Source organism: Stegodyphus dumicola, chromosome 2, assembly GCF_044657685.1.
Source record: "Stegodyphus dumicola isolate Sdum_Otavi_A_Nest chromosome 2, ASM4465768v1".
Lineage (NCBI taxonomy): Eukaryota > Metazoa > Arthropoda > Arachnida > Araneae > Eresidae > Stegodyphus > Stegodyphus dumicola.
In genome coordinates, this window is record NC_140769.1 from 64357262 (window position 1) to 64383182 (window position 25921).

At 34.3% G+C, this 25921-nt stretch overlaps 1 long non-coding RNA gene across 1 annotated transcript; it reads right to left on the minus strand.

Annotated features, from left to right (window-relative positions):
- Positions 1 to 8136: 8136 nt before the first annotated feature.
- On the minus strand, positions 8137 to 25374 carry LOC118183267 (uncharacterized). Its single transcript, XR_004757211.2, has 2 exons — positions 25053 to 25374; positions 8137 to 8333 (listed from the first exon to the last, which is right to left on the minus strand). It is a non-coding gene; the product is annotated as an uncharacterized LOC118183267 (long non-coding RNA).
- Between the last annotated feature and the right edge of the window lie 547 nt (positions 25375 to 25921).

A 25921-nucleotide genomic window follows, 5' to 3' on the forward strand; every position in this document is an offset into this window, starting at 1 on the left:
CTATCAGAGAGATATGAATAAATGATGGAAATGATGTGTTCTGGAAAATCCAGAGTAAGCAGTTTGTAAAGTAATCCTTCTAGCTATACAGGATCGAATCCATGTTGCGCTGGGATGATTGTAATTTTTTTCTTGGAGAACTTTGTTGATATTTTGAAGGATAACGTTTTCAGTAATTTTGCTTATGATAGGAAGTAAGCTGATTGGTCTGTAGGACGTTACGTGATCGGCTGGCTAATTGTTTTCTGTAGTGGCGTAATGACTGCTATTTTTCAAGACTTAAAAAAATATCGAAGTTTCAGGATGAATTCGATGATCTTAATGAGTCTGCAGAACATCATAAGTCCCATATTCTTGATCATATTAACATTGAGGTTGTCAATTCCAGGGCTCTTTTTCCCTTTCATTTTTTCGATATAGCCGAATACATTCGAAGGGTTGGGTAGAATTGTGTTGTTTGCGTGCGTATTTGAAAAGTATTGTGTAAGAGTTTGTGAGACTGTGAGTTCTATTTGAGGGTGAGATATGTTGTTAGTGGTAAATTGAGATGCATAGCAATCTGCTAGAGACTCAGCTTTCTCAATTTCAGTGTATGGGATTCCCGTTTGGCCTGTTAAGGGCGGAATAATTTTGTGGCTTCTTCGATAGCTAAAGATCACTTTCCAGAGCGAGTTATCGTCAGGAGAAAGTGATTCTAGTGAGTTATCCCAGCAGTGTCGTGCTTGTTTTTTTGATAGAGTTCTGACTTGTTGATGTAGTTTATTTAAATTCTTTTTGTCATCTGGGTGCCGGGTTCTCTGCCATAATTTCCTTGCTTGATTTCTTTTCTTGAAGAGGTTTCTCAACTGAGTGTTTAGAGATTTTTTCCTTAATATGTTTCCTGTTGGAATACAGTGCTGTTTTGAGGTTGGTAGTAAAATATCGGATTAACGTGTCTAACTCATCCCTTGAGTGTATTGATGTGGGGGTGTACTGGGTGTTGTTGAGAGCTTTGGTGTAATTACACCAATTAGTTATAAAGGCTCGAGGTTGTGGTGTACTACAGTAACTGCTATCAAGTTACATGATTACAGGATTGTGATCAGATGAAAGATCATCCATAGATTCGACTTTATAAGGGTAATTAATACTTCTAAGTAAGAAGAGATCTATGATAGTAGCAGTTTTGTGACTGTAGCGTATTGGGTGCGTACAGCTGCAAGTTTGAGATTAGCTTTATTAGCAATTTGATATAAATTGTTTCCTCTACCATTATTCATATTGCAGTTCTAGAACTGATGTTTTGCATTAAAGACTCCATCTAGAATAATTTTACTATTGAGTTTGATTATTGCATCTAAATCAGATGAAAAATCATTAGCATTCGTTTTGGGTGGGACATAGATTGAGACAAAAGCAATTTTGTATGTGTGGGTGTGACTGTGATAGCTATAGCCTGTATGGATGAGAGCTGTGGAATTGTTATATTATAATGAGGGATGGAGCGTTTTACCAAAATAATTACTCCGCCTGTTTTTCTTAAGTGACAAAACCATCTGTTCTGTAATATTGTTCTGTTTATTGCAGGTGGGATTTGTGCTTGAATTTGATTTGAAGTAAAATTGGGTCTTGAGATATTATTTTTTGGCTTGTTTTTAGGAAACTTCCCACAACCACGGTAGGATGATGGATGAGATTTGGAACAGTTGGCACAAACTCGGTTTTCTAGAAATCCAGGTGTGGGGCAATGATCGGTTTTGTGATTTTGTGCACATTTAACACGACGTGGAATAAAGAAACAGTTATCTGAAGAGTGATGTAATCGTTGACAATTATAATATTATAGTACCAAGTTTTTGTTTATGTACTTTTCAACGCGAGTTTCGTTATAGATGTTTTCTATGTTGCTGAAATGGTTTAATTGAACCTGAAATAGTGGCATAATTTGTTTGGTTCTAAATCTGGTGAGTTGTGCAACTTTATAGACTTAAGTTAGTCAGTTCATGTATGATCTCCTTCTTATGTGTCGTGATAGGCAATCCTCTTATAACGACTTTGACTGGCCGTTGGTGAGTTCGAATAATAACAAAGTGTTCTATTTTACGGTCTAACAAGTCCTGTGGGAGCTGCCTATGTTCGTCCGCTGTTGTTGGCAGTAATTTTAAGTATTCTCCATTCATTTTACCGAAGAAGGTAGCTTTGGATATTTTTGAGATGTGTTTTAAGTATTCGTTGAATGTGGTTCCATCTGGTGGCTTGACCATAGCTGGTGTGGGATTTTGCTGGTGCTGAGGTGTAACTGTGTTTGGTTGTGGGTGAGTATTTGCATTTGCTCCTGCCTGGGGTTGAGTGGGCTGAACATTTAAAGCACTGAAACAATTTTTGGTGAATATTATGTTTACTGTTATCAAAGTAAAATTTTGGTTTTTTTCAGTTTTAGTAGGTTTTCTGAATTCATCTGTATCTTGACCATCTGTGGAGGTTTGCTGTGTGCGATTGCGTTTAGTGTGTGTTTGAGGGATTGAGTGGCTTGCATGTGATAAATAAAAATCATATTTACCCCTCATCTCGGTGAGCTGCTTCCGTTGGTCATCTATCCTTTTCTTTAGTAGATTAGAGTGGTAGTCCGCGTCCGTAACTGGTCTGTTGCTATTGAGATATGGATTATAACATGCGTCTACACGTCTCGGTCAGTTCCATATTCCATAAACTGGATTTCCTTTTCCATTGTAAGAAAATATACAAGCCAGAAAATATATACAAGCCAAACGATACTTAACGAGTCTACGTTGTGAAAAAATTACGTAGACAATTATTTATCGGAAACGATGGAGAAGTATGGACAACTTGTGAAAGGGAAGAAAATATTTGTTTCAAATGCTGAAATGAATGATGCTGAAGGTCGTCATATGTGCAGTGGGATAATAAGTACTATGGGTCTAGATTTAGCTGGCAATATACTTTTATTTAATCTCCACCAACTCGAAAAAGTGAACCACGCTGCGTTTTGCCAGTTGTTTGAAAAGTCGCTAAGGACAAATGGCATAAAAAGATTAGTTCTAATGGCATGTTGCTGTTTATAAGCGATACTGCAACATGCATGGTTAAGCCAAGAAAATCAATAAGGGATTGTATCCCGAACTAGTGCATGTGACTTGTCTTGCTCACGCACTGCATCATCTCGCTGAATAAATCCTTGCAAATTACAAAGATACTGACGAACTTGTACCTAGCGTAAAGAAAATGTACTTAAAAGCACCATATCGTATACAGAGTTTTAATCATGGAAGGTACGAAAGGAAGGAGGGGCTAGGCCGACACTATGAGTGAAGCACTGCTCCAAAGCTTCGGTCTCCAGAGGGTGTTTTTTTTTTTTTTTTTTTTGGTTTACATTCAGAAGTGTGCAGACAAGCCTCCACATTATCCATTTAATTTAACAAGAAGCTCATTTGACAGTACTTCGATAGTATTTCGACACACGACAGCTCCATATAAATCGAAAAACGGGACATTTCCGCATAAAAGAAACATTCATTGGGTGATGGATAATAGCAATTTTTATAGTTAAGGGATATTTACGCAAAAATCCTATCTTGGTTATTTTTTGATAACTAACAACAGCGATTTTGATTATGATTTTTGTAAAATTCTAAGCTGTTGACTACAAAAATATAGATTTTAGCAAAAACGTTATGCTTAAAGAATGAAAAATATTTTACGGTATCCTTAAAATTGTATACGTCTTTCGATACCCTTGATAGAGTATTCGATACTTTTATTTTATTTTCCAGACGCCAAAATGTTTTAAATAAAATATTTTTTTTTGTAATCCACATATTATTGCAACATGCACTGTTTAAAAATTTTTATAAGAGAGGTTCTATACTTGCTCATTTTAAACTCGTCATTTTATTTTTATATAACTGAAAAATAATCACTTTGGGTTTATACCTTTTACTTATTTGGGTTCATTAAAATATAAAATTACCCCCAAATGCTGCAATCCTCATCAAAATTAAAAAATATACACACAGATATGCAAACAAGTTAACTTTTCTTTGATTTGTAAAATTATGTACAGTTTTACATAAATGTGTGGAACAGAAGACGGATACATTTGCGAATTCGGAGGAAGTACCATGTGCGGTCAAGATGATATGACCATGTGAACGTGCCACATTATTAAGACAGCTTATTAGGAATTTGAAAATAGGGTAATTAACGGTGGTGAAAACATTTGTGTATCCTGCCAAAGGAGTTCCGATCATGAATGATCCTCTTATTGATTCCAGATTGTTAAATGGTATAAGGTATTTCTTCCGCCTTCTTAGCGTGTCTTCGTGGTGTAGTGGTTCTGCACGCTGGGCCGGTATTCCAGAGGTCCGTGGTTCGATTCCCGGCGAAAGCGTTGTTAATTTTTCATCTTGCCTGCTTCCAAAAAAATCCTAATGTCTCTACAATTTTTCCCACGCAAGTCTTTTTTTTCTCGGAAATTCGAGGTTTATGCTCGCTTCTTAACGTATGCAGGTCTCATTCATAAACAAAGAATGGCTAACTGGAACATATTACAATATTTTGTCTCAGTATCCTAATTAAAAAGTGGTGAAATTATCGATTCTCAAATTAACTCTTTCCTGGATTAAAGATATCTCTGAGAAATTGAGAGCCAGTAACAGCAAAATAATTGAATACTGATACTGTGTATTGTAGAGTATTCAGCATAAGAAGCTTGCTGTGCTTAATGACAATGCGGTTAATGCTTAAATGTGAATTGGATAGTTATTATTTATTACATTATCAGAGAATTATTAAACTGGGTAAAATTGCTAAAATAGATTTTGAGTGCTCTGCCAAAATATATTTGCTAGAAGGTACTTGTAGGACACCCAATTCCAAAGTTTTGAATTTAAAAAGGCCTAAGTCATATCTAAAAAATCTGATGTGTACACCACATGACTTCCTTGTACGGAATATTAAATTATACGCATTTTTTCTTGCATTTCATTTAAACTTATTACATTGAATTAAACCTACTTCGCCGACAGCGCATAAACCACAATAGAATAAATGCATTCTTTAAAATTCACTTTGTTTACCATAGCGACACTCTGGCGCTAGGTTTACTTAACAGTATTATATTTCATTCATATTATAACTCAGAATGCACAAAATGTATATCATTTAAAGAATTATCTAATCGTTGCCACATATTATATTCAAATACTATAATAAAGCTAGAACTATGTATAAAAGAAATTAAACAAACAAAACAAGAAAGAAACAATTTTTCACAGACGATTGAGTATTTCTCATTGAATTAATTCAGTTCTCACTTCGCGAGAAGGCAAAAATACATAAAAATTCAAAATATCTATATTAAAAATTACGAAGTAAATCTCAAACGCTTATTTCCTCGAAAAAATTCCAGAAAGAATTAAGCATGATTTAATTGGCAATAATAAATGAATGCGTTATCTTTGTTGTTGCAAAGCTAAAAGCTAAGTTTCTCTAGATTGGCAACAAATCCACTAGTCTCCTGTTTCAAATGTAAACATCAATGGCCGCCATTAAAAACAGGCTTAGCGGCAATTAAACAACTTTAAAATTGCTGACAATTCTAAAAATATTGCACACAGATTTACAAAAGGCATAAAATCCTTAACCGGAAGAAGCAAAAATTGTACAATTTACAAACATATAAGAGTAAAGAAACTGAGATCACTGAGCCGGGTAATAGAGTGGATATATATATATAAATATATTTATATACGTTTGGTGCGGCCGATAGCAACCAAAATACGAGATGCACATCTACATGTTATAGCAGTCCTATATATAAAATTTCAACGTTCTGAGGCTACTCGTTTTTGAGTTATGCGAGATACGCACGTACGTACATACATTCGTACGCACGTACGTACGTACGCACGTAGGTACATACGTTCGTACATACGTTCAGAATTAATTTTAAAGTAGTTTTATAAATTTTTGAAGGAAAAGAGTATTTTATTCTGCCCTTACGTACAGATATCACGCAAAAACCTCGTTAAATTGCATTCGATAGGGGTCAAAATGGATATTTTCGTTGAAATATGCTGCTTGAAACTTTTCGCGATTACAATACTTCCTTTTTACTTCGTACAACGAAGTAAAAAGAGTGTTAGAATATGTATTGTTGAAATTAAGGGTAAAACAACCTGATAAGTATAATTAAAAGTATTATTCCCCTTCATTTTATAATAACTCAGTTACAAGTTTTAAATAATATTAAAAAAAATCTCCTTATTTTATTCCCTTTCAGAAATATTCAGAGAAAGTTATGTACTTTTTACCGCATTTCATTATTAAAATTAAAGATGCTGTAATTTAAAATGGACCGAATAGAGCATTAATTATATACTGACTTAAATTTTTCAATTTAAAAGGTACCTCAGAAGCTAAAAAATCATGTCATATTTGAGAAAGTATTTTAGGAAGAAGCTCTGTAAATAGAAAAGAATATTGCATAATTTTAATATTATTAGTACAATAAATTTTGATCCTAATTTTTGTAATCCTAAACTGAATAAAATCGAATTACCTTAAAATTTTTTCTAATGTAATTAACGAAAACTTGTGAAAATATTTCATTCAAATTAAACAGTTCTGAACAAACTTGTTCGGTGAAAAGTATAGCATTTTATTCCGTTCAGAATGAAATACTGTTTAAAAATGTACTTTTTTCATATACTTAGGACTCTGAAATATTGTAGGAAAGGAAAATATATACATTTATGCTTATATTTACGACGTAATTGCAAAATAATTACATCGTATCAATTGGACTTAATGGTAAAACGCATTGAACTTATTGGTAAATTACCCAATGTTCTGGTCAAAACGAAGGGATCGCCAGTGCTTCAAAACAGTGTATGGGGGTAACCGGTTTGGGTCTCTCCTTCTTACTTCCTACCTCCATGGTTTTAAATCCCTAACTCCTAATCTAGCTTTGCCCCCGAAGCCCGTTGAGGAGCATGTCTGAATGCATGCCTCTACAGTTGCTGAGAGTTTAAAACTATGAAGCCATTTGTGAGTAGCTAAGATGCGGAAGTGTTGCTTCGATTCAAATTTCACAAAATGCGATCTCCACAGACAAAATTGAACGAAATCTTGCATACATCAGATTCAGTTTTAGGATCGTAATTTCAACTATTAAATATTTTTCACTAAAAACTATAGGTTCCAAACTATGCGGGAAGTATCCAATTATCCGCTATCTTGACAAGAAAAGATTAGTTTGAAATTGAAGAAGAGTTAGCAATAAATGATGCTTTTTTTTTTTTTTTTTAATTATGCTTCCAACTTCAGCAATAGATATGGAGCGAAGTTTCTCTCTGTATGAAACCCTATATAATGACAACAGAAAATCTCTCAGTTTCGAAACGTCAAGAAGCACTTCTGTGCAACTGTAGCAGATTTGTATATGGTTGAAAATTTAGTAGAAAAAATATAGTTCAGATTGAGAAAACTGTTTGGGTTTTATCCATTTGTCAGTGTTGGTGTGTCATCTTTTATATTATTATTTTTTATTCTGTTTTTTTAAAATTATTTTTAAGGGTATTATAAGCAAAATTTTATTTGGTACCTTCTGTTCGTTAATACTAGAGGAATTCACGATCATATTTTCTGACTATGAAATAGTAGACCAGCCTTGGAATAATAAAAAGGGCATTTTCTTATGATCGATATAAAGTTCACGCAGATCGTATCATATAAAAAATATTATTAAACGTTTCTTTCATAGTAAACGATGAAAATCACGTTTCCCACCGTAGATTTATAACGCTTGAAAGTAAGTATTATTATGCTCATGTGGGCTTGCCGATTAAATAAATTACATTGAACTATTTACTTTTATGTAATGGTTAATGTTTGAGTGTAAAAGTTCGAGTAGTATAATATATACACATGCGGTACTGGAAAAAAAGTGAATTACTTGATTGGCAAAAAAAAAAAAAAAAAAAGAATTAATAACATCTGGTAGAGTGAAAGTGTACATAATATGAATTCTGAAACATTTTCACTCCTTCAAACCAGGTATTTCAATCAACAAACATATATCTCTATTAGCATAAATATCTGAAATGTTCTTGAATGAAGAGAAAGCAAATAAACACATCACAGCAAAATGTTTTTTTTATTGTTTCATTACTAGTCTACAATTATTTGGAGATAAAGTATTACACATGCTGGCGAAATATGAAATTTTGAGAGGTGTATTTGGAATGCGTTGCTATGGTATTAAAGCCAAGTCTTCGGTAAAGTCGTTTCCCATTGTGCTGCTAATTTGGAGTATCATTTTATGGAGTTTTAACCTAGAAATAAAATAAAATTACGAATTGAATTATTAATTTATGTAAGAGATACACAAGACATGATACATCTCACGGACTGATTACAAATAAGCTTTTATGACTTAAATTAGCATTATTACTTTCATAGATTTGTCGTTGATTGCTTTTTGTGATGATAAAATTCACTACTTTCATTTATTTGAAATTACATTAAGCTAATGTTTGATAAATGGGTTTTATTAATTAATTTCTCATTTTTAACTCTAAGGTATATATTACAAATGATGCTTGATATAAAAGTTTGATATTCATAGCTGAGTACCCAGCGCTTATTGAAATCACTTCCGTTCGAAAACCATTGAGCCTATTAAGTGGCTGAATTTAATAGACAGTAATTTTTTATTGAAAATTGTGATAACATTTTTTAACGTATCTAGTAAGATAAAAAATAACTAAACTATTTAAGGAATTTTGAAATTTGTTAATTAACTTTGTTACAGTGTAGAGTTTATATTTATTTTAACTAACATTTATTTTAAGTTTAAACTATCTTTCCTGTCAAGCCTTACTTTCCCCTGGAACTGCCAATGCCAGAATATGTAAATTTGAGTAGAACGCGCAAGGATTCAAATTATCAGCGGAAGTAGTATGATTTAAATAGAAGGAAACGAGTTCGGTGAGAGAGTTATTCTTACTTAGCGAGCGCGGAGGTAGAAATCGAGAATTGAAGAACCCCGCGTTGCGGCCTATGTGCTTGGCGGGAAGTAATTGCAATTGTTCCAGTGAGCTTCAAGTCTGCTGAATTAGCTGCGGCATTTGTAAAACGCGGTGAGTTAGTTATTTTAGAGAGCCTCATAGTTAGAATATTGTCTTTACTTTCTTTTCAGGTTCTTATTTTTTATTTGACTGCCTAGTGGGCACAGTCTGTAAGCGTCAAGAGGACGCCATTGTAATTTATTACGTTGAATAAAAAGGGACTTAAACCCTTTATAAGACTCTGTGGTTTATACAAGCTTTCACAGTCACCTCTTGGTTGCGTGCTAGTTAGAGGCGCGCAACGTTATATTGGCGCCCGAACACTTATCGAACTGAAATGGCCGAAAACTGGATGGAAGCCGCTGGACAACACCAAGAAATGACAACGCAGTTAGAAGGATTTGGATACCTGGTCCAGACTTTGAGAGCATCAATCAAGCCAAACGTCTATTTCGACGGAAAAAATTCGGTGTCCGTATTTTTAGAAGGTATAGAAAACCACTTTCAGCTCTATCCTGTGCCTGAAAGACAAAAAGTTGCTATTGCCACATCAGCACTAAGAGGACAGGCCGCGCTATGGTGGAAAAATATAGGCAAATTTCTTCTAGGTGAATTTGGAAGCCCGACGTATACATTTGAAAATTTCAAAAAATCGTTAGTAAAGGCCTTCCCCATAGTGAAAGATCGCGCACGGCTGGAAGCCGAGCTATATAGTTTCTATCAACGGGATACAGCACAATTGACGGACTTTATTTTAGGAAAAATCAAGCTAACGGATATGCTGTACGGGAAAAAACTCGATGCGGAGATAATTGAAATAATATTACCAAGATTGTTACCCGCTGTCCAAGACTACTTTGAAATTAGAAACCCAACCACATTGCAGGAACTTTTCGAATTGGCGGTGAAATTTCAAAATCGAAGAATAGCGGAAAGAGCGAGAGGGGAAACATATTCTCAAAGTACCAGAAGGAAGGAGGAAACCAGAAATGGAAATCGCTCATATGGGGGAAAGAACTATCAAGCTAACGCATCGAAACTTGAAGGTCAAGGCCCAAAAAGAAAATTTGAAAATAAGCATCCGCGTACCCAGAAGACACAGATTGAAAGGAAAGCTTTAAACGACTAGAGGGGCCTGTGAAAGGGAGGGTCCAGACCCCGGAAGTTTTAGAAAAACCCTCAAATAGACATCTAAATACAGTCATCGTAAAAAGCTCACAGCTACCAATTATACAAGTCCTGGTTGGCGATGTACCAGTAGAAGCCCTCATCGATACAGGGGCAGAAGGAAATTTCATGAGTGAAAAGTTCTTCAAAAAGAATTTTTATAGGATACGACTTTTTAAAACCAGAAATACGGAAATTATAGCGGCGCAAGGAAAAACATGTCACTGCATCGGGAAAGTATCATTAAACTTACAGATAAAAGAGGAAAATCTCAAAGTATTAATTTTTGTGGTGAAAGACCTCCAACACTCTCTTTTTTTAGGTATGGACTTTTTAAGGGCCGCGAGGGCCAAATTAAATTTTCAAGATAGTTCCGTGGTGCTGGAGATGGACCAGAGGGTGGTGGAACCGGTGGAGACACCTGAATTGGACCTTAGCCATTTGAATGACCAGGAAAGTAAAGCAATACAGCAAGTGGTGAGTAATTTTTCTCATTTGTTTTCAGAAAAACCGGGAAACTGTCAGATCGTGACTCACAAGATTCAATTAAATGCCGATAAACCTTGTAGGACTAAACCGTATCGCTATGATAAACAAAAAGATTTAATTATCGAAGAACATATTCAGGAGATGTTAAAGAATAAAATAATAACGCCCATAAATAGTGAGTACGCGAGTCCAGTCGTACTATGTAGGAAAAAGAACGAGTTTCCTCCTTCGGATAAAAGGGCTTGGAGGTTTGCTATCGATTATAGGAAACTAAATAGCATAACTAAATTTCCAGTTTACCCTTTGCCGGTTATAGACGAGATCATTAGACAGATCAAATCGACGAGATATATGTCTACTTTGGACTTAACGTCTGGCTACTATCAAATAGCTATGAGACCCGAAGATATACATAAAACCGCGTTTATAACAAAATCGGGCACTTATGCATTTTTACGCATGCCTTTTGGGTTGTGTGGGGCCCCATCAACATTCCAGAGAGCTATGGACATTGTTCTAAAGCCTGTCCTAGGAAAATCAACTTTAATTTATCTAGATGATATAATTATAACGAGTAGTACGTTGGAACAACACATTAATGACCTCGAACAAGTTTTTAAATTATTAAAAGAGGCCGGTCTTACAATTAACGCCTCAAAATGCAAGTTCGCAACTAAAGAACTTGAATATCTCGGTTATAAAATTTCGCAAAAGGGTATAGAAACGCAAGATTCAAAAATAAAAGCTATTAAGAATTTCCCACCGCCCAACACCGCCAAGAAACTTTCGTCTTTCCTTGGACTATGTTCTTACTATCGATCTTTCATAAAAGATTTCGCTAATATTGTTGAACCACTCTTAGTAATCAAAAGAAAAAAGAGTAAATTTACGTGGACAGCTGAAGCTAACACAGCTTTTGAAAGATTAAAAGAAGCGCTTATTAATGCTCCTGTTTTAAAATTCCCTGAGGGGGACGAAAACCTGGAAATTGCGGCAGATGCGTCAGACTATGCGGTGGGTGCGGTTCTTATGCAAAATAACCATCCGCTGGCATTTTTTAGTAAAACATTGAATCAAACACAAAGGAATTATACAGCTACAGAAAGAGAAACATTAGCCGTATTAATGGCTGTACACAAATTTCGAGTTTATTTCGGCAAATCGCCAGTAACAGTCTTTTCGGATCATGCGGCTGTTGGTAGACTTTACTCGGGAAAAACCCTAACGCCCAGGTTAATAAGATGGGCTTTAAAACTCCAAGAATATAATATCACAATAAAATATAAACCGGGTAAGGAAAACAATGTAGCTGACGCACTTTCTCGTATAAAACTGGACGAGGAAGGTAATGAACTTAAATGCGCTGTGTTGACTTCAAAAATTTTAGATTCTAGAGATACGGTTATTACTGAACTGAAAGCTGATCCTGAATTTGGAAATATCTATGCTTATTTGAAAGACCCCGAAAGCTTTGAGCATACAGATATCGATGCGATAAGAAATAGAGCAAAAACTATGAAATAATAGATAATTTATTATTCTATACGAAAACAACAAACGAAAATCTTGAGTATAAGCCAGTCATCCCAGCCTCGCTTCGATTAAGCATTTTGAAGGAGTTGCACGAAAAAAAAACAGCGGGCCACCTCGGGGTCAGAAAGACTTTAAAAAGGGTACGCGAGGCGGTATATTTCCCGCAATTATACAAAATAGTAACGGCGTATGTCAGGTCCTGCAATCAATGTCAGTTAATAAATGATATTAATTACAGCCCGGCCGGGTACTTAAATAGCATTCGCGCTACATTTCCGAATGAAATTTTAGGCATAGATCTCCTTGGTCCCTTCCCCCAGAGCGAGTTAAATAAAAATCGTTTTCTTTTAGTAATAGTAGATCATTTTTCAAAATAGATAGAAATTGTTCCTTTTAAACGCGCGTCAGCCAAAACAGTCGCAGATGCATTCTTACACAGATACATTTTAAAATACGGTGCACCGATAAAAGTCATTAGCGATAACGGAAAACAATTCATTAGTCAAATATTTGAAAACATATGCAATGGACTTGATATACGCCATATCAAAATGGTTCCGTATAGACCACAGGCTAACATAGCAGAAAGAGTTAATAAAAACATAGTAAAAATAATTCGCAGTTACGTTAGCATACATCACAAGCGCTGGGATGGCTACATAAATGAATTAGCTTATGCTTTAAGAACGGCACATCATGATACTACGGGAAAAACTCCAGCAGAATTATTTTTAGGCAGAAAGTTAATTACGCCTTTAGATAAATTATTCTTTGTGCAACAAAGAGAGCAGGAATTTAGACAAAAAGACGTGCAAAAGCTAATTGATCAGGCGCTTAAAACCTCGGATACGGCAAGAAATAGGCAGAAACTTTATTATGATAGAAAACGCCGTGAAGCAGATTTTAAAGTTGGGGATAAAGTATTGAAACGGAAATTTTCTTTATCAAGTGCCCCAGACAATTTTATGGCAAAGCTAGCTCCAAAGTTTGAAGGCCCCTATGTAATTCAGGAAATCAAAGGAGTAGTCTTATATCTTAAAAACGAGAGAGGGGAAATCTGTAAAGCAAGTCCCGACCAGGTGAAAAAATACTATAATCCAAATGATTTTGAAATCCTTAAAAGTTTCTTGCAGGACTCAAGTCTAAACGAAATAGAAGGGCCAGAGACTGCAACAACTATTCCACCACCCAAGAAACGGAGAACTGAAGAGAGACCTAGCACTTCTACAACCCGGACGTCGGTATCAAAAAGAAAAAAGGATTTTCAAACTCCGGCGTTTAAGAAAAACAAAAATACAGATGAACCGAGTAAAGAAACCGTGGTAAAGACGAAAACACCACCTACAAAAGATGGCAGGAGAAATTACATATCAAGGAGAACGCGCACACGGCCACAGAGTCAGGTGCCAGCAAGGCCGCCGTTCCGGAAACTGAAACGCCAACAGGAGGCACAAAAATACGACGAACAGAAGAAATTCAAGAAGGACTCCAGACCGGAGGACGTCAAGACCAGCCGTCCCAGGCAGAAACGCAAAGGCCAACAACCAGACGATTACTCCGTCAAGAGGCCAGCATGTAGAGGACGCAAAAGAAAGAGCAACGGGGACGACACTCGGAGATCAATAAGGAGAAGATTGACATCCATGACACCTCTAACTTGGGATCAATTTTGCCAAAAACGGATGACGGAATTTCAAGCATCGAAAACTCAAAGGTAAGTTAAAACCTTCTATAAATTTTTTTTCTCTTTTGTTCCGAAATGTTATGCATAAGTACGAAGTTCTATGTTTTGACGAAAGTCAATATGTCTCGTTTGAGACTTAGTTTTGTTTTACTTTATTTAGCTAAGGCAAAAGTATTATTTTCTTTAAGTGTAAAAGCTAAAAACAAGCATTTTCTGTTGGTCGAAAGACTAATTCTGTATAATATAAAAAGCATATATATATATATATATATATATATATATATATTTTTTTTTTCTCTTTTGTTCCGAAATGTTATGCATAAGTTCTATGTTTTGACGAAAGTCAATATGTCTCGGTTGAGACTTAGTTTTGTTTTACTTATTTAGCTAAGGCACAAGTATTATTTTCTTTAAGTATAAAAGCTAAAAACAAGCATTTTTCTGTTGGTCGAAAGACTAATTCTGTTATGTTAAAGCCAAAATTTGGCCGAAGATAAAAATAACTTCGTATTCTTGTATTAATAAGAATTTTAGTTTCAGTGCCGCCAGCTTGGCGAAGAATGAGTAAAGTAAAAATTTATTTTCTCTTATTCATTTTATGGTAAATTGTAAAAATTATATGTATTAAAATTTTGTAAATGTACGTAAATACTTGAATGTTATGTAAAAGTAGAATTTAGTCTAGAAGCATAAAATTTTAGATGCTAAAAGTAAAATGCTCAAAAGCAATGAATTTAAAATTTAAGTATTAAACTGTAGATAAAGTCATGCTTTAGAGCGAAAGCCTGCATGTTTAAAGATGAATGAGGGGGAAGTTAGAATGAATGTGTTTTGTAGGGTTCTCCACCTACACTTGAATTTTTAAGAATGTTAAAGTAGCTCATCGAGTTGTAGAATGTCGAGTAAGGTGTGTCTATTTGGTTGTTGAATTCTAACAAATCATGGTGGTTAGGGGAAGTGTTGTAAGACTAAGACACGAATATTCCCGTTTGACACCACACATGGTGGAGAGCCAGGGTAAAGTTAAATTAATGCTTGAAAAATTGAATGAATGTGAAGTAAGCAATAACTAAGAAAAACGAAACGTTAAAAACAAAAATTTATTGTGTCAAGAAAGTGTAAATTATAATGTATGTAGAAAGATACTGATACTTATTCCTTCCAGATGCTGGAAGGAAAGACCAAGATTGATTGATGAAGTCCAGGAAAAGTTGCTGTAAGAAGAAAGCTTTGTAACGACTAACAGAATTTTAATATATAATTGTTACATAAGATTTTTTTTGTGTAAACGAGGCTTTCGCCAGTTAGTTCAGAATTAGATAAACTTACAACAGGTCGTTTGTAGGACCTGCTTCCAAGTTTTCCAAATTCTGGCAGCGGCAAATGTAGGGTTTATATTTATTTTAAGTTTAAACTATCTTTCCTGTCAAGCCTTACTTTCCCCTGGAACTGCCAATGCCAGAATATGTAAATTTGAGTAGAACGCGCAAGGATTCAAATTATCAGCGGAAGTAGTATGATTTAAATAGAAGGAAACGAGTTCGGTGAGAGAGTTATTCTTACTTAGCGAGCGCGGAGGTAGAAATCGAGAATTGAAGAACCCCGCGTTGCGGCCTATGTGCTTGGCGGGAAGTAATTGCAATTGTTCCAGTGAGCTTCAAGTCTGCTGAATTAGCTGCGGCATTTGTAAAACGCGGTGAGTTAGTTATTTTAGAGAGCCTCATAGTTAGAATATTGTCTTTACTTTCTTTTCAGGTTCTTATTTTTTATTTGACTGCCTAGTGGGCACAGTCTGTAAGCGTCAAGAGGACGCCATTGTAATTTATTACGTTGAATAAAAAGGGACTTAAACCCTTTATAAGACTCTGTGGTTTATACAAGCTTTCACAGTCACCTCTTGGTTGCGTGCTAGTTAGAGGCGCGCAACGTTATAACAGTAATACTTATAATTACGTACCTGATGAAATTTTAAATTTTTATATGGAAGTAATGTATCCGTGTTTGTATTTCATTATCAACAGTTTTTCAATTGCATTCCGAAGTTCGTAAAAGTGGTAACTTTTCTATTCATCACCTTAAATTCAAGAGCTCTTCTTAGGATTTGCAATGTTGTTTTAGAATTCAATAGGTGATATAACGTCGTCAGTTTCATTCGTATCACTTTCATTGCCCATTTTCAGTTTCTGTAGCTATTTTAACGCTTTCTATTTCTATTCTGTATCTACTTTCGGCTTTCTGTTTCTTTGACTTTGCTAAAGACCATGCATCTTATAATCCATCCCAGATTGAGTATCTGTAACATGCCCCGCCTTTAGCAAAGTCATCGGCTTAGTTACCTACTGTGTGTTTTTCACAGGACTATCATTTTCTGAACATCATCTTTTCGTTATCGATTCTTAAAAGCTTTTAAAATAGCTTGGTTTAAAGGCTGGATGATAGAAGTTGTGTTTGCAGGAAGATATAATACTTTAGTGCTTTTCAGAACGAAGTGTGCAGCATAGTTATCTAACAGCACAGCTTATTTTTTTCATTTTTTAGTTCGCTGTACCACTTCAAATGAAAACCAGTAAAAATTCACATTTAAGTTCATGACTGCTTTCAAATATCCATGTTTTCTGTTTTTGACAGTAATGACTATCTTCTTAATTATTGCCTTCATATTGCACGTTAATAAAACAGTAACTCTCTCTTTCAGTTAAGAAAACCTAGCCGCTATTTCATCTTTAAACATTATGTGATTTGGTTTTGATCTCTAAAACAGTCCAATGTGGCCTCATTAATAAATTACACATGGCATGCATTCCTTTAGCCACTATCAGGTAAAATGTTTTTTATCCAGTTATTACTCGCATGATGATATAATTCTCGCTTCTCACCAAGCAGTTTCTGATGAACGATGTCATTTCTCTCCTTCCATTTTGCTAACCATCCATCAGTTGATATAAATATCTGTCTCGGTTATCTATTTTAGCGATTTCGACATGTTTTTCTTATTGATTCCTTGCTTGATTGCTGCAAAACTGTTACCGATTTCAAGAACCACTTCTGGTTGTCTATTTTCCCCGAAATCGAATCACCTTCTTAGAGGATTGCAGAAAGCTTAATTACAAAAAAAGAAGTTTTTGAAGTTTGATTTAAAAGTTATCGTAAAGAAAAACACACTCATACAAAAACATAAACGAACAGACGTAAAACGTACTGTGGGAACCTTAGTGTATAACGTGCAGCCACTTTCTCCTAGAAAGTCCTCCACGAAGGCATCCCTTCTCTTAAGCGGATAACCCTCGAGTGCTTTGTCATGATGAACATAAACCAAAATAAAAATCATTGAAAACTGACTATCGAACTTCTGGACCAAAACCATTAACTTTCTTACCTAGGTGTAAATTTGACGGAAAGTAATAAAAGATGGAAGCAAGAATGTATTTTATGAAAATGAACGAACAGCATGTTTTTTTCTGCTGAATATATATCCAACAGATGAAATAGCCCTGAATGGCAGTAGGTGAGTTGGTCTTGAATTATAATTATGATGCATTATAAATTACCTATTTCTTGAAATACTGGTGTATAATTTAAATACATTTTTTAAAATAATATTTATAAATTCGTCCCTTAGTAGATCTAAAACCCGATTTTCTATTCATTCGAAATTATTTTGCAGGTTATACAGCAAACTAGTAAATAAAATAATGTTTACTGAGATGAAAATACGGGTTCATGAGTTTAATATTAATTTATTATAAACATGTAAAAAATTCAAAATAATGATGAAAAAAATCCAAACAATGATGGGAAAATTTCATACGTACGTTACCTGACATTTAGGGAATAATAGTGTTCTGCCCTTAATAGATTAGTAGATAGATGGAGCTATCATAGCGGCAAAAAATTTCAGTTAACTCATATAAGTCATCATGTTCAGACGCGTATCTTGAAGCATCAAATGGATAAAATCCTATAGCCTTACTCTTAAGTGTGCATCATATATATTCATATAATATTGTATCGTGTTCTTCGTCGTAATAAATGTTGTATTTGGAATCTGACAGTCCTTGGAATAACTTACCGATCAAACTGAAACTGCATCTCTGCATACTTGGAGCTGATTCACGAACGCTCAAATACACTGACTACCAATAAGTATTTGGACACCTGTGATAGAAAAGAAAAACTAACTTTATTCAAAATCAATAGTTGGTAGAGCCTCCACGAGAAGTAATTATAGGGTGGACCCTCCGGGGCATACTTTCCACAAGTCTTTGTATGACAGCTAGTGGTATTTTCTTCCACTCGGCTTGGAGAAGACATAGAAGTTCCTTCACCGATTTTGCACGGGTAGTGCACCCCTGAATTCGGCGATGCAACTCGTCCCACAGGTTCTCGATAGGGTTCAGTTCTGGACTCTGGGCAGGCCAGTCCATTCGATGAACTCCATTGGCACCATACCAAGCCTTGGTTAACGTCGAAACATGACAACTGGCATTGTCGTCCTGAAAGTAACAGGGATCCAACCCGTAAAACTGCCACAACGTAGGAAGCACATTGTCATCCAAAATAGTGCAGTAGGCATCGGAGTTGAGCTTATCATGAATGGGGACCAAGGGTCCCTGCCCATACCAGGAGAAACACCCCCAGACCATATTTGCACCTCCGAACCTGACTGTTGGCAGAATGCATTTTGGCAGGAGACGTTCTCCAGGTAGACGCCAGACCCAGACCCTGCCATCCGAACGGTAAAGTGTGAACTTTGATTCGTCACTCCAAAGAACCCGTTTCCACTGATCTACGGTCCAATTTCAATATGCTTTGCACCACATTAACCGAGCAGCGCGGTTGGACTTTGTGATCAAAGGCTTATGGGCAGCAGCACGACCATGAAAACCAAGCAGATGTGCTTACTTAAGGATGGTATTCATTGAAACAATACTCCCGGATGCCTGTTGAAACTCCTCGCGGATGAGGGCCATCGGTTGGGTGTGGTTCTTCTGAATTTCTCTGGACAGCACTCGTCGGACTCTATCTCCTAGTTTCGTTGGTCTGCCGACTCGGGGCACATTCCGACAATCACCGCTCATCTTCCACTTCTTAATCACATAGACCACTGTCGATTTTGGGTGCTTCAGACCGCTAGATATGTCCCTTAAGGATCGGCCACATTTGTGATACCCGATAATTATACCTTTCTCGAAATCAGAGAGCTCCGAACTGCGAGGCATCTTGCATGCGACTAAAGCCGATGCTGTTTCCTACACGATATATACCGGCGGAGTCCGTGACGTACCTTAGGACCGCAGATATCGTCATTCGCATAGGTGTCCAAATACTTATTGGTAGTCAGTGTAGGAGCAGCTAAAAAGAAAAAATAATTTCATTAGTTCGCTAGAATTAATTTCTTTAGTTCATTAATGTACAGAACATATCAAGGAGTTGAAATTAACACAATAATTAATAAATGCAAAGGATGATAACTAAATTAGGCATTTTTATTTGCTTTCATTTGAAAATATAGAATAAGTAACTTAAAATTATTTCCGCTTTAATAAACTGACTTGCAGAGGCGTAGGTCGAGCTTGCCGTTTGAGGAGGCACCTAAATTTACCGCCTTATGCGGTCTGAGAATTTGCAATTTAGCCTCCTATGAAGTGACAGGCCTACGCCTCCTATGAAGTGACAGGCAATTTACTTCCTTGCCTTGCCGAACCAAAGTGCCACTTTCAAGCCTGGCAGCTGTTGCTAATATATAATTAGTATATATAATTAGTATAGAAATATTTTTGTTAATGCAAAATAAATATTTGTATTTCCTAAGTACTTCTTAAATTTTTTTAGTTGGAAAATTTTTAATACAACTAAGCAAAACGTATTGCAATCGTGAGAAATGTTCCTATCAGTATTACAATATTCAGAACATTGTTCTTCAGGCTGTATTTTAGAACAAAATACAAAAATTCAAAAGTACCGCTTTTCCATATTCGTGCTTCGTTTTCTCTCGGAAATAAATCTCTGAAAAGCTTCTACTTTAATGAGGAATCCTTTGCTTGTCTACTTTAATGAGGAATATCATAATTTAATTGACATTGATAATTTTCATTCAAAAGTTTCGACGGAATAAAAAACAGCTACGTAGCTATGGAAATCTTGGGGTGATTTCTTTGAATACTTTATCTTGAGTAAAAACTATTTTTCTTCCCAACTCACTAAATTCTCAATTCCCAATTCACTTCTGAATACTATTTTTCTTTCCGTAATTCAGTATGGGAATTCAGAATCTCATTCAGGAGAGAATTAGGAGCAGAAATTTAACAAAATTACAGAACGATTTCTAAATGAAATAATAACATTTCTAAATTATTTACTGTGCTTCAAAAAATGTAATAAATTATTCTATAAACGTTATCATAACAGTATTTATAACGGAAATATTAGTTTCATCAGAAATTCAAAAAAATTCTATGAAGAGAGTTTAAGCTGCACAATCTATTACTCCCCCTGCATTTAAATACTTACCTCAAAATACCTAAGCCATATTATAAAAATTTGATACAAATTATGAAATATATTATTCAAAAAATTCAAAATCGGCTTATGTATCAATGAGCAGAATTTTTAAAACTATGTCCTAAAATTTTAAGGGAAATATTAATCGTTATGGAGGTCATATAATGCAAATAACTTCTTTCGATATCTTCTTTGTGATATACATAAAAAGTATACAATAATTACGTATTAAACGTATACAGTAATAATTGCATTTATAAATTTTATTGCTATTACTAGTACTTACAATACGTATATACAGTACTCTTAAAACGAAGCTAACTGAAATCTTTTCAAATTCAGTTTGCTTAAAAATGAATTAAACAAACCAAATTAATTGATTAAATAAGATAATAATTAAAAAAATAAAAATTTGGTTAAAAATATTTAAAATTTTAACAAAATCAAAACATTCCTATGATAGCACAAGAATATTTCTATTATTAACATTCTTTCAGTATCATCAAAAACATGATTATACTTGACTAAAAACCATGAAAATTATTCTCCTTTAAGCAGAAATAATTTACTAATATATATATAATTAGAAAACATTTCATATACCATCTCTTCAATAAATATAGTAGATATATTAGGAAGGATGTAACTTTTCTGACAGGTCTTTACACCAATATTATACTTTAATCATTATATAATAGTTACTTATTGCTTATTGATTAAGTTTAAAGTTTACAAGGTATATTTCAGTAGGATCTTGATCTAGAATATTGCAGGATAAAGAATTAAAGATATTTCTTCCGAAAAAGTGTTTTAATACGGCTAAAGATAAGGTGCTTACTATTAAAGTGGGTAGCAATTTCTGGATCTCTAAAGCTGTTGCGCTTTCGAATAGCCTTATCCTTTCCTTTGAATATATGAAATATCAATCAGTACGAAGACTGTCTCCATAATTCTTTTGCAAAATTAGTGAATAAAGGTTGATATCTCCGTTAGTCCAAAATACTAAAAGCATGATTATTATTGAAACGAATTTCAGCCTCACATTTGGGGTACGATACCCAATCTATATATTTTATATCTATGGATTTTGATTCCAGGTCGAACCACCACTACAGAAGGTCGTTCGCGCTGAAATTTTTTATTTAACTTTTCGCATGTCCCTTTTAAGATAAAGATACATTTTAAGTATAATCCTCTGCTGAAGTTCTTTTTTTCGGGATGAGGAATGCAATGCAGAATAAGAGATTTATTTTGGAAATGACTTCTTAAATGGATAGATGGCTCGAAAGTCAGGTAAATGTACTTTCCGAGGAAAAATACATGTATGAGCAATTTGGGAAGGCGTCAAAAATTATAGGCTATTGCATTTCAAACAAAGGTATTTTTAATAAACAGTTTGAAAGGGAAAACGTCTAGCTCAAAATCAAAAGGAAAATAAAATAGCTACAAAACTGCATTCTATGACTGTTCGAACGCGGAATCAGTTAGTCTTTTATCCTGAAAGAAATCCCTGGACTCCAAACATCCATTACATTGAAACTGGGAATGCATTCTGGCACTCTAATTAAAATCATTCTTAAAAATTTCAAGTTAAAATGGATGTTTAAAATTTAATTTAATCTGTTTTTGCCAAACCATATTGTTCATACCAAACAAAGTGTTGAAAGTTATATGAAGAGCATTATAACTGCCGATAAATTGAAATTTGTAGTAACACTCGATGAGGCGTGGGTATATATTTAAGCGACTGCAATAAAAACATTTTAATTTTTTATTGCTCAGTTGACGAAAATAATTGTAAGAAATAGCTTCGTCAATGTACAGACCAATTCCCTACGGGACGTATGATAACTTCCCGATTTTGTTTGAGCGGTAAATTAAAACTGAAAAAGTCTCAAGTAATGTTAAAATTAGTTTCCTGTACTATGAGCAAAATATTTTAGATCCAGTTTTCGCAGAAGAAATTGCAGCCTTATACGGAAAGGATATGACTAAAGTTGAGTTTCTAGTCACACGCCAAAGTCTACTGCCAAATCAAAGACAGATCCAAAATCTACTGCCAAATCAATTTACCAAAGAAAGAATCAGAAAGAGGAATAAAGTGCATCCCATTTAATGAAATACCTTTAAAATCACCTGACTCTTCTACTACGGATTTTTTTTGCTTTCGGCTTGTTAAAACTATCTATAATGTTAAGAAAATGGCAACCAAGAACGCTAGATTTCTGGAAATTGACTCAAAAAGAGTCATATAAAATCGAAATGACCGTCCTAAAGAAAAGTTTAGTTACATGAAATATTCGAGCTCTAATCGGGAATCAAGGCTATCAAATCGAAGCAAATCGCCGTAAGAAATACATGTTTTATGTATAAAATTTAATTATCAAAATCGTTTCCATAAAATGAGAACAAACGTTTGTATTCTGTCATCTGAGGGGATACTCAGACACTTCTGAGATGAAAAAAATCCAGAGAGTCTGAATTGTCATTTGAAATTGAACTGAGAAAAAGTAGTTTCTGTACTGGACACAATATTCAGAGAAATGACAAGAAGATTTTAACAGCTTCATTTCCTTGCTATGTTTTTACTATATTGAAACATTTGAATGAAAAATACGAAAGGCAATTAAATTATAATTAACGATAACATAAATAAGGAAGAATTCGTCAGTGTCATAAAAAAGAAAGAATTCCTCAGTGAAATAAATAAGGAAGAATTCGTCAGTGTCATAAAAAAGAAAGAATTCCTCAGTGACATAAATAAGGAAGAATTCCTCAATGACAGAGAATTACTTCAGAACTTTGCTCCCTTTTACTTCCTACAACGACAAAACAGACGGGTGCAAGGACGATCGCTTCGAATTTTTTATTTTGAAATTCGCTCTCCAGAGCCCAGTTTCTAATATTGTAGTATTACTGCGAATTTTCTTCAGAGTTGCTGTAAAGGGTAGTTGCTATAACAGAATTTTTTTTTTAATACAAATCTATTAAGATGCATTTAGGATCTAAAAATAAGGGAGACAGCTTGGGGAAATTTGTTAACGTTTTTGGAAAAATATTTATAACAATATTTAGAAAATATTTGGTGATTATTATTACTTGGCTTATTAACGCTGAGTAATATCAAGTAGTTTATAGTAAAATAAAGGGAAAATTATTTAATTAAGTCAACATAAAAGTCACTGTTCATCAGAACTTCAGTTAAAACAAACAAACAAAAAATTATAGATTGTTTCCTCTCATACATTGAACATGTGCTCCCATTTTGATAACTAAACAAGCATTGCCTCATTCGTTTTCATCAGAGTTCACCGTAAGCATCTCCGCTAGTTCAGGAAAGCCCCTCTTATGTTACGAATCTGTATTTTAGTTTAAAATCATTTTCTTCACTCATTTTTTATCTTTTCGTTTTGGATATTTTCTTTAACCTTTATCTTCATCTTATTGTTTTCATTCCTTATTAATCATCTCTCCTATTTTTTTAAAGCGCTTCATCTCGGCTCAGTTAAAAAGGCAGATATTCTTTTGGATCGTCTTCTGTTAGTACTTTTGAAAATCAGACCTAAGTGAAATCTTAGGTCTGATTTTGAAGGTAAAAAATCGAGTTTTCTGTTTCTGGAAAGAAACCATGTAGGATAAGGGAATTTGAATGTTAACATTTAAAGCAGGAAGTCTAGCTATATTAATCAAAATTTGAATGTTCCGAAACCATACGATGGGGCAAAAGTCAACATATTACGACTTGCTATATAGATTCGGACATTTTTGTTAATTTATTAAAAAAAAAAAAAAAAAAAAAAAAAAAAAAAAAACTTCTAATTCAGAAGTCAAACAACAAAAATCAGCGTTAATTTGCAAAACCGCAAAGTGTTTTCCTAACTTCTGTTAGGAAAACATTAAAGAAGCATTTTAAAACTTAATATATAGTTAAAATAAATGCCTAAAGCCATTTTTTAAGAAGATCAAATAACTTAAATCACAGTTTATGAAATACTGTTTTCTCGTTAACTGGCTAAAATGGAGCATCTGCACACGATCTCTCAAAACCCGTTTTGACGGAGCAATGATTGTGCTTACGTAATAGATTCATAAGAATAATTTTTAGTGAAAATTCTGATAAAAAATTTTAAAAAATCGTTAAATAACATGTGTGTTACTACCCACCCGTTTATAATTAGGCCCTAGCTCCCCTACCTTTTGTTTCAGAAATTTCACTGTACTATTTACAGAAGGGTAACTGGAGAAATTAAACAAACTTCTAGAACGTAATTGCCAATTTGGCTAACAGAAAAACAGGTAAAAAGTAGCACATTTTAGATTGTCGGAACCAAAGTTTCATTTGAAAAATAAACTCAACTTTTACTTGTTTCTGTATACGTTGTTCTGAAATACGAGTATTATAAACATTTTTATGTGCGTTGTATGATACCGAGAACTTTGTCCAGGCAATAAAAACACGAAAGGCCCGGCTGTGAACACGAAATACGTTATATATGGGAAATACAGCTTTATAGCGTTAAGGTAGTCTAAGTAAAATGTCTATTAAGTAAAAGGTTCACACATTTGGAATTGCATACTGAAATCTACGAAAATAAATTTCTGTGATTTACCTTTAGCAGCTGCTGCATAGGTCACATATGCAGCAAGCATGACTGCGGATACAATGTAATTGGAGATCATCCTGAAAATAAAGTTTTACCACCTTTTCTTTCGAAGCAGATTTGCACTTGACTCAAAGGAAGCCAAACAATTATCGCTCTTTTACTGTTACCCTTTATATACCAATCACCAAGGACTAAAATGCGTTCCTAAAGCTGTTCCATTTCAGTTTTTCCTAAAGCAAAAACTGAAATGTAATTACAAAAAGCAACATTGATGTTTCATATAGAATTTGTGTCGCTCTGAACACTCCATCAGCTTTTTCCTATTAAACAGCGTTTTCGTAAACCACAAATCAGTTACGAAGAACATTTTTGTGGTCTTAAGTACATTTGTTCAAACATCACAATATAAGAAATTTTTCCGAAGAATTGCTTATTTTCTGTCTGAGATATTTTTATTTTTATATTCTTAACTAAATATAACTTTTGTTCTAAATACACAATTTAATGGAATGTATATTTGTTGAAGGCAATACAAAAATTAGTAGTGATCAACAGGAGAGTAAGTTTTCATTTACAACATGCTTTTAGTTCAACAATTCCTAAATCACTGTTATTGGTTTGCTTCAGTCAGAAATAATTTACAAGTAGAATACATGGCCTAATAGAGTCAACAAATTATCTAGTAAGTAAACGGCATTGGCACTTAAAGTGAAATCAAATTACAGAAATGTGTAACGGTGATTCGGGAATTAATCATGTCAAGTGGGCAGGCTAATTTTGAAGTCCATTTATTGAAGTTTAAATCCAAGTTAAAAAAAAAAAAAGAGAGAGGTGTATTAAGTGATATGCAAGGAAAAATAAGTTAAAGGGCCAAG